The following is a 9940-nucleotide window of genomic DNA, read 5'->3' on the forward strand; positions in this document are numbered from 1 at the left end:
CCGAAAAAGAGCTATCCAGCTTCACCCCACTTTCCAGCTCTTGGTCTGTGGCCTTATAGTTTACAGCACATACCCACGTACTCTTTAAATGCGATGAGAGTGTCCGCCTCTACCACCCTTTCAGGCAGTGAGTTGCAGACCCCACAACCCTTGGCGAAAGAATTTCTCCTCAGCTCCCCACTAATCCTCCTACCAATCACTTTAAATCTGTGCCCCTGGTTACTATCCTATCTGTGAATGGATATGGGTCCTTCCAATCCACACTCGGCCCCTCATAATTTTGTACACCTCAATTAAATCTGCATTCAGCCTCTTCTGTTCCAAAGAAAACATCCCCAGCCAATCCAATCTTTCCTCTTAGCTAAAATTCTACAGTCCAGGCAACATCCTTGTAAATCTTTCTTGCCTTGTATAAAATGTCTGCTATTTGAAAGTCGTAACATTGATCAAAGTCTGCGTTAAGTTTTCTTGCCATTTGTGTCAAGATTTGGAAAAGATCTGTTACTTGACTTTAAATGTTGCCGACCTTCAACTGTAGCTCACAGTGTCTGAACAGTCACTGTTATCATTGGACTTTTATGTATCTTCTTGTGCTCCATCTCCGTAACAACACAAGTTGAACACAGCAATGTTTTCAGCAAATGGAATCCCAGTGTGAAAAAAATGCACAATTTCAGAGCGAAGCAACATATGCAAGATTGGTGGGAGATGCGACTGGAGATAATGGGCCTGGGGCAGTGAGAACATCTCTTGAGCATTAAGATATTCAGTATCCGAAGAAGCTGGGAGATGAGATCGTTGTGTCTATTTATCCAGGTATCTGCAAAATCCATCGTGTCTCAATACCCAGCATCATTTTCCCCTCTCCTGCTTTCCAGTTAAGGTTTTTTTCTCGTTAAGTCGCATTATTTGCTTTGAACATCTATTTCACCGGCATCTGGAGGAGCAGAGGAAGCTGGAGATAAAGTAGTGACAGAAACAGAAGGAGATGGCAGGTGATGGCAGAATCTTGTGTGTGTCAGTTGCTTCAAGTGAGACATGACAGCCCTGCGTTGCCTTGCACCTTTCCCAGGAGCTGCACTGATTCGGTGCGTGCGTTTTGGAAATGGAAACAGTTACACCAGCAGCTGTGGTAATATTTCCCCTCACTGTCCATTTCATGTACCTGCCGACCCGCACTTGGTGCTGTCGTTGTCTGAACAAGTCTTTCATGTTCGAACAGTAAATTCCATTTTGTGCGAGCAACTTATCTGGGGCGAAAGTGACTTGAGTTTCAAAGGGACAAGTCGGAAAGGCAGCGTTGGTCTGCTTGCTTGAATGAAAATTGCAGCAGATTCGCTGGTGGTCCAGTGCTGAGGACTCGGCGCTCTCGCCGCCGCGGCACCATGTTTGATTCCCGATCAGGGAACTTGACTTTCCTGGTGTTGTTCAAAATAGCACCAACCAAATTCCCCCGACTGAGCGCAAAGCTCGCTCCTGATCAACATGAGCAATTTCACGGCTCCTGCCTGAACAGCCAGTAGCCCATCATTCTTCAATTTTACAACCCATAAGAGCGATATACAATGCACTTTCTTGCCTTCTGTAAAATGCCTCCTGTTCGAAAGTCGTGCCGCTCATCAAAGTCTGCATGAAGTTTTCTTGCCATTTCTGTCATGATTTGGAAAAGATCTGCTGCCTGACACTTTGAATGTTGAAGAACCTTTAAAAGTAGATCACAGTGTCCGAACAGTCACTGTTATCATTCGCCTTTTATGTATCTTCTTTTACTCCATTTCCTGAACAACACCAGCTGATCACAGCTTCGTTTTCTTCAAGTTGAATCCCAGTGTGAAAAAATGAACAATTTCAAAGCTAAGCAACGTGTGCAAGATTGGAAGCAGAGTGCGAGTGGAGATAATTGGCTTGGATCAGTGATCTCTTGAGCATTCAGACATTCATTATCTGTAAGAAGTACGGAGATGATATTTTTGTCGAGATTTATCAGTGTAGAAAAGAAGCAGGGAGTTGAGATCCTTTTGTCCATTCATCCTGCTGTCTACAAAATCCTTCGCCTCTCAATGCCCAGCATCTTTCTTTCCAACTCCTTGCTCTGCAGGGAAGTCTTGGTTTCATTAATTCTCCATGCTTGCAGCAAACATCTAATTAACCTGGCAGATCTGGCCTTGTCTTCCAGTCATAACACGTCCCATCGTGTTGACATCATGTTAGCAACTCAAGATAAGCTGTCCGATGTTCATGGAATGCATTCGAGACAGTTTTCTAGATCAATATGTCGAGGAACCAACAAGGGAACAGGCTATTTTAGATCTAATATTGTGTAATGAGACAGGATTAATTAGTAAACTGAAAGTAAATGATCCTCTGGGGAAGAATGATCAAATATGATAGAATTTCAGATTGAGTTTGAGAATGATGTCGTTAAGTACGAAACTAGGGTCTTAAATTTAAACAAAACCAATAACGGAGTTATGAGGGGTGAGTTGGCTGAGATGGTTTGTGAAATTAGATTAAAAATATGATGGTAGATAATCAATGGCGAACATTTAAAGAAAGAATTCATAATTTCTCAACAAAATTACATTCGCTTGAGGATTAAAAACACCACCGGAAAAGTGGAGAAATTAATAATAGAATTCGGGTAAAAAAAGGCTTATATTTTTCTCAAAAAGAGTAGTAAGCCTGAGGATTAGGAGGGTTTTGGAAATCAGCAAAGGATGACCAAGAAATTGCTAAAATGGGAGAATATAGAAAGAGGTTAAACCAGCAGGAAATGTAAACATGAATTGTAAGAGCTTCCACAAGGGAATTAGGGGGTACGGGGAGCGGGCAGGAAATTGGACATGAATTTAGATTTGAGGTTAGGATCAGATAAGCCATGATCTTATTGAATGGCGGAGCAGGCTCGAGGGGCCGATTGGCCTACTCCTGCTCCTATTTCCTATGTTATTATGTTCTTAAGAATGTTTAAAGGAAGAGATTAGCGTATGTAAACATGGGTCCTTGGAGACAGAGACAGGAGAATTTATATTGGAGAATAAGGAAATGGCAGAGACGTTAAAAAAGTATTTTGTATCTGTCGTCATAGAAGAAGACACAAAAATCATACCAGAACTATTGGGGAACCAAAGTTCTAATGAGAGTGAGGAACCTAAAGCAATTAAGATTAGTAATGAAAAAGTACTGGAGGAATTAATGGGACTAAAAGCTGACAAATTCATTGGCCCTGGTGGCCTACATCCAGGGTTTTAAAAGAGGTGGCTGCAGAGATAGTGGATGCATTGGTTTTATCTTCCAGAGTGCCCATGATTCTAGAAAGGTCCCCATGGATTGGAAGGTACCAAAAGTAACCCCGCTATTCAAGAAAGGAGGGAGAGAGGAAACAGGGAACTACAAGCCATTTAGCCTGACAATAGTAGGAGGGAAATTGTTAGAATCTATTACTAGGGACTTGATAACAGGACACTTAGATAATCATAACATGATTAGGCACATGCAACACGGTTTTGTGAAAGGGAAATCGTGTTTGACAACTCTGTTAGAGGTTATGAGGGTGTGGATAGCAGGGTAGATAAGGGAGAACCAGTGGATATAGAATATTTGGATTTTCAAAAGGTAATCGATAAGGTGCCACACAAAAGTTTGTTAGACAAGATTAGGGCTCATGGGATAGTGGGTAATATATCAACATGGATTGAGGATTTGTTGATGTACATAAAATAGAAAGTCGGAATAAACAGGTCATTTTCGGGTTGGCAGGTTGTAACTAGTGGGGTGCCGTGAATATCAGTGCTTGGGCCTCAGATATTTACAATCGATATTAATGACTTAGATGAGGGGACCGAGTGTAATGTATCCAAGTTTGCTGACGATACAAAACTAGGTGGGAAAGTAAGCTGTGAGGAGGACGCAAAGAGGATGCAAAGTGATACAGACAGGTTAAGTGAGTGGGCGAGAAGTTGGCAGATGAATTATAACGTGGGGAAATGTGAGATTATTCACTTTGGTAGGAAGAATTGAAAAGCAGAATATCTTTTCAAAGGTGAGAGACTGCGAAATGTTGGTATTCAGAGGGATTTGTGTGCTCTTGCACACGGATCACAGAAAGTTAACATGCAGATGCAGCAAGCAATTAGAAAAGCAAATGGTATGTTGCCCTTTATTGCGAGGTGGTTGTAGTACAAAGATAAGGAAGCCTTGCTGTAATTATATAGGATTTGGTAAGACCACATCTGGAGTACTGTGTACAGTTTTGATCTCCTTACCTGCGGAACGATACACTTGCCTTCGAGTGGATGCAACAAAGGTTCACTCGATTGATTCCTGGGATGAGAGGGTTGTCTTGTGAGGAGAGATTGAGTAGAATGGGCCTATATTCTCTGCAGTTTTCAATAATCAGGTGATCTCATTGAAACATATAAAATTCTTAGAGGGCTTGACAGGGTAGATGCTGGGATGCTGTTTCCCCTTGCTGGAGAGTCTAGAGCTAATGATGATAATCTCAAGATAAGGGGCCGGCCATTCAGTACAGAGATGAGGAATAATTTCTTCACTGAGAAGGTTGTGAACTATTGGAATTCTCGACCCCAGAGGGCTGTGGATGCTGAGCCATTGAATCGATTCAAAACTGAGATGGATAGAATGCTGGACACGAAGGAACTCAAAGGATATGGGGACAGGTCAGGAAAGTGGAGTTGAGGTCGAAAATCAGCGATGACCTTATCAAATTGGCGAAGTCGGATCGAGGGACTGAATGGCCAACTCTTGCTCCTTTCGCTGATTTTGGTCCGCTGGAAAAGCAGAACTTGCCAGCTATTTTAAAAGTTTTCGCCTGAACAGGGACTTGAACCCTGGACCCTCAGATCACAACCCGTTCTTAAAAGTCTGATGCTCTACCGACTGAGCTATCCAGGCTCGCTGTTGGATTAGCTTCCATCATACAGATTCATGGTAGGACTCTGAATTATCCCTGTCGATGTCGAATTCGGGAGAGTGTCCCTTTGAAACAATTTTCAGCAACGTGTTGAGGAGAATCCTTGTTTCTGTTGAACATGATGTAAGAAACATGGACAGCGAACTCGTGATTTTGCAATTCTTCTTGTTTGTACAAAATGTCTTGTCATTCGTTAGCAGCAATTAAAAACAACACTTTACCCAATGGCTCCAAAGCTAAACTTGTTCCACACGGGAACTGGAAAAGGCCTCTCGACCTTTCAGCCGATCAATAATTGAAAGCTGAATAATTTCAACCGTCACACCGTGACACCAGGCAGCAGACTTACCTCCCGAATTTTCCCGACACGACACTTCAAACCGATGAAAACCTGCTTCACGGAAAGAAGAATTGTGTTTTTGGTTCTTTCGATTTGAAGATGTCATGCCGGCCGCTTTACCATTTCAGTTGTCGCCAATTGCCCCCTCTCCCTCCTTTTAACAAATAAACTCTCACCTGCTATTGCAAGACGGTCGGCCAGAGGAGCCTCAGTGCCCACATGGGGACATCAAGAAGTCGATGAGTTATGGAACCGGTTTTACATTGAACTCCAGTCAAAATGTTGAGAAGTTTCAACTACCTTCGACGGCGCTGGAGCTCACAACCCCAGCATTTCTCGAGCGTATAATTATTGTAGAAATAACGCGCGGGGACCGATTGCGCCACTGGAGCCGCGCACGGTCTGTGTCACCAGTGCTCCCATCAAACAGCTTCATCCTCGGTCTCTCAATTATCGCTTCCTGATCTTTCCCACACAGAAGCCTCCAACCAAGAGGCGATTCGTTAAACATCCGCAGTGACCGTTAAAAGCAGTGGCATCTGAAACAAAACCCCAGACCATAAGAACTTTTAATGATATTGTTATTATTATTAACTTAAGGACAATTATTTTCATGCTACTTTGAGGAATTGGGGAAATTGGGAGCTGAAACGAAGAAACTCTCTCTGGGCTGTCGTTGATTGAAGAGATGGGCGTTATTTCATTTGAAAACCGAGGCTCGGAACTTTCTGATGGAGAATTGTGACAGAAGATTGTGGTTAGTGGCAGTTGTCGGGGAGATCCAGAGGAGAGGGAGAAAAGTCAAAGTCACAGCTGTGACAGCTCAAGTGCTCTGCTTATCTGTAATATTTAAAAAGTAATGTACAGTACAGGACAAACCGATTTAGTATCGGTTATCAAAAATATTGAAGCACTTTATCAAACGCTTTTTGAAAGTCCATGTACACCACGTCAACTGCATTGACCTCATCTACCCTCTCTGTTACCTCATCAAACAACTCTATCAAGCTGGTTAAATACGATTTGCCTTTAACAAATCAGTGCTGGCATTCCCTAATCAATCCACAGTCGTCCAAGTGACTGTTAATTCTGTCCCAGATTATCATTTCCAAAACTTTCCCCATCACTGATGTTAAACTGACTGGTCTATACTTGCTGGGTTTAAATTACACCATTTTTTGAACAAGGTTGTAAACTTTGAAATTCTCCAGTCTTCTGTCACCATCCCCATATCTCAGGATGTCTGGAAGATTATTGCGAGCACCTCTGCAATTTCCCCCTTTACTTCCCTCAGCATCCTCGGCTGCATCCCATCCAGACTAGTTGACTTATCTATTTTAAGTACAGCAAGCCGTTCTAGTACCTCTTCTTTCTCATTTTTAGCCCATCCAGTATCTTAACTATATCTTCCTTTATCGAGAATCTGGCAGCATCTTCTTCCTTGGTAAAGACCAATGCGAAGTACTCATTTAGTTCCTCTGCCATGCCCACTGCCTCCATGAGTTGATCTCCTTTATGGTCCCGAATCGTCCCCGCCCCTCCTCTTACTACCCGTTTACTGTTAACATGTCTGTAGAAGGCTTTTTGATTCCCTTTTATGTTTTCCGCTATTCTTGTGCTCTCTCTTTGCCCCTCTTATTTCATTTTTCACTTCCCCTCTGAACTTTATATATTCTCTCTGGTTGGCACTTGTGTTATCAACCTGACACCTGTCATGCGCCACTTTTTCCCGCTGCATCTTACTCTCTATCTCTCTTATTATCCAAGGAGCTCTGGCTTTAGTTGCCCGACCTTTCTACCTCGTTGGAATGTACCTTGTCTGTGCCCGAATCATCTTTTTAAAAGCCGCCCACTGTCCAATTATAGTTTTGCCTGACAATCTTTAATTCCAATTTACCGGGGCCAGATCTGTTCTCATCCCACTGAAATTGACCCTCCTCCAATTGAGTATTTTTACTTTAGAGTGAACAGAGTTCATTTCCATAGCTATTCTAATCCTTATGATACTGATCGCTGCTCCCTAAATGCTCCCCCACTGACACTTGCTCCACTTTGCCCGCCTCATTCCTTTGAACCAAGTCCAGAAATGCCTCCTTCCTCAGTGGGCCAGAAACGTACTGGTCGAGAATGTTATCCTGAACACATTTCAAAAATTCTTCCCCTTCTTTGCGCCTTATTTTCTGGTTATCCCAGTCTATATTAGGATAGTTGAAATCCTCTGTTATCACTACTTTATGGCTTTTGCAGCTCTCTGTAATTTCCCTGCAAATTTGCTCCTTCATATCCGTCCCACTAGCTGGTGGCCTGTAGAATACACCAAGTAGTGTAATCGCACCTCTATTGTTCCTTAACTCGAACTCAGTACCCAGGAGAAATTCCCCAATTCCTGGGAACTTTGTATTAAGCAGAAGTTAGCAGCAAAAAGTGTTCGTGGCGGGACTGAGAAATGCTTAAACAGCCGGCACCCTGAAAACAGAGCTCCAAGTGTCGGTTTAAATAAAGTCCTGAACTGACAGAGCGGCGGGCAGATGAGGATTGAATTAAATCCCAATTCACTGAATCTAAACAAGGTTTAAATAAGTGAATCTGTCAGGAGTGGGATTAGTGAGCTGAAACTGGATCGGTCTCGTATTGTAAAGAAAGAATGGCAGGTGGCTCCCAAACAGGATTTCGGCTGGGACTGGCAGCTCTCCGCTGGTAATAGCTGGATAAGAGAGCGGGGCTCATGCGCTGTTGCTGTGGTGGTCGGTGCCGATCTCACCACCTAATGGACCTCGTGGTGCAACGGTTGCACGTCTGACTCCACATCTGAAGAATGCATGTACCAATCACATCCGGGTCATCGCATTTTCGCACCGTTTCAGTGTCACTGTGTTTTATCACGGGGCAGTCTTTTTGTGATGGTCTGTTCACTGTATGTAAAATAATATTGATCATAGAATGAACACACCACAGAAGGAGGCCATTCGACCCATCAATTCCTTACCTGCCTTTTGTAAGAACAATCTCATTGGTCCCATTCCCCGTCCCTTTCCCCGTGGCCCTGCATTTTCCCCTTCAAGTATTTATCAAATTCCTTTTTGAAAGCCACGATTGAATCCGCTTCCACCACCTTTTCAGGCAGCGCATTCCAGATCATAACTATTCCCTGCGTAAAAAAAAAATTCGTCATGTCGCCTTTGGTTCTTTTGCCAATCACCTCAAATCTGTGTCCTCTGATTCTCGTCACTTCCGACAATGGGAACAGCTTCTCTTTATTAACTTTATCTGAACCCTTCATGAATTTGAACACTTCTATCAAATCTCCTCTGAACCTTCTCTGCTCTCAGCAGAACAACCCCAGCACGGCGTAATTGCGGTCAATTAGCTGCAATTTATTTATTTGGGCATTAAACAAAACATAAAAGATTGGTAAGGGGTTGTGCGAACGGAGCTCACTGCTTTCAGTCAATAAATCCAATCACTGCGTGGGCGCTGGGTTCAAACCCTCCTGCTGATCGAATTTCTAACAATGTGCATTTTGACCTGTTTGCAGAAAACCTGATTGTCGTGCGATGGAGCAGAGAATGTGAAAGAAGCTGAAAGTGGAAGTGCAGATACTCGTTTCTTCACAGTGACTGCACACGTTTCCACAGGTAAGGGCCTCTGGCCTTAATATTCTTTCCAGCAGAGTGGGACAGGTGATCAGAGTGACCGGACTCCAGCGGCGCAATCGGTCAGTGCGCGGTCCTTAAATGACCATACAGGGTCGGGAAATACCGAGGTTGTTAATTCGAGTCTCAGCTAGATGAAACAATCCTTTTGCTTGTAAACATTTCGACCGGAGTTGAACGGACAATTGGTTTGTTCCAAAATGCATCTACTTAATTGTGTTGCCATGTGGTTCCGCCGCGGCTCAAGGAATGTGAGAGGCGGAAGCAGGAGCAGCCTGACCGCCTCAACCACAGCACAGGATCCTCGCTCTCCCGCGCATTGCGTAACTGACTCTGTGGCGCAATGGATAGCCTGTTGGACTTCTACTTAATGGTTGTAAGAAGACATTCAAAAGTTGTGGGTTGTAAGAATCGGGAGCTGGGAAGTGAAATTTTGCAGCAAATCCGCAACAGGATCATTGATGTCCGTCAAGGACGGGAAATTGCCCCCAACACTCTTTCTTACACAAGTGGATCCAGTCACATCCGAGCAGATGAGATGTTTAGTATTACTTGTTTACAGGAGGAAGGGTGCGGTTTTGGAGACGCAAACTATCATTTTGATCCATCGACAAATTGTGGGATTCAACTGGAGCTTTGAACCTGCGCCTTCGACCGCTCAGCCAGGAAATTTTCCAACCGACACTTCAGGAGCAAGTTTTCCAGGAATAGAATTACTGCAAGCAAGAATTCTACCCGTCAAGCACCAATGCTCACACGGCAGCAGGATGAATGTGTCCAGTTAGAAACCTGTCTGAAGGAACATGCAGTCTGACAAAGCCGGAAGTCCAGCAGATTGACTTTCGGTCTGAGCAGAGGATGAGTCTCCTCCTTGAGAGTGTTTCGCCAATCCAGCTCAGAGTGGATTTAGAATCATAAATTCGGTGTGACTGGAGCCACTTGTGTAAGATGAAGTGTCGGGGGCAGTTTCACATCCTTGGCGGACATTAATGATCCTGTTGCGGAATTGCTGCA

At 43.7% G+C, this 9940-nt stretch overlaps 1 non-coding gene across 1 annotated transcript; it reads right to left on the minus strand.

The window, feature by feature from the left end:
* Positions 1 to 4828: 4828 nt before the first annotated feature.
* Positions 4829 to 4914, minus strand: trnak-uuu (transfer RNA lysine (anticodon UUU)). Its single transcript is given in 2 exon segments — positions 4829 to 4864; positions 4878 to 4914. It is a non-coding gene; the product is annotated as a tRNA-Lys (tRNA).
* Between the last annotated feature and the right edge of the window lie 5026 nt (positions 4915 to 9940).

The sequence above is a fragment of the Heptranchias perlo genome, chromosome 20 (assembly GCF_035084215.1).
Source record: "Heptranchias perlo isolate sHepPer1 chromosome 20, sHepPer1.hap1, whole genome shotgun sequence".
NCBI lineage: Eukaryota > Metazoa > Chordata > Chondrichthyes > Hexanchiformes > Hexanchidae > Heptranchias > Heptranchias perlo.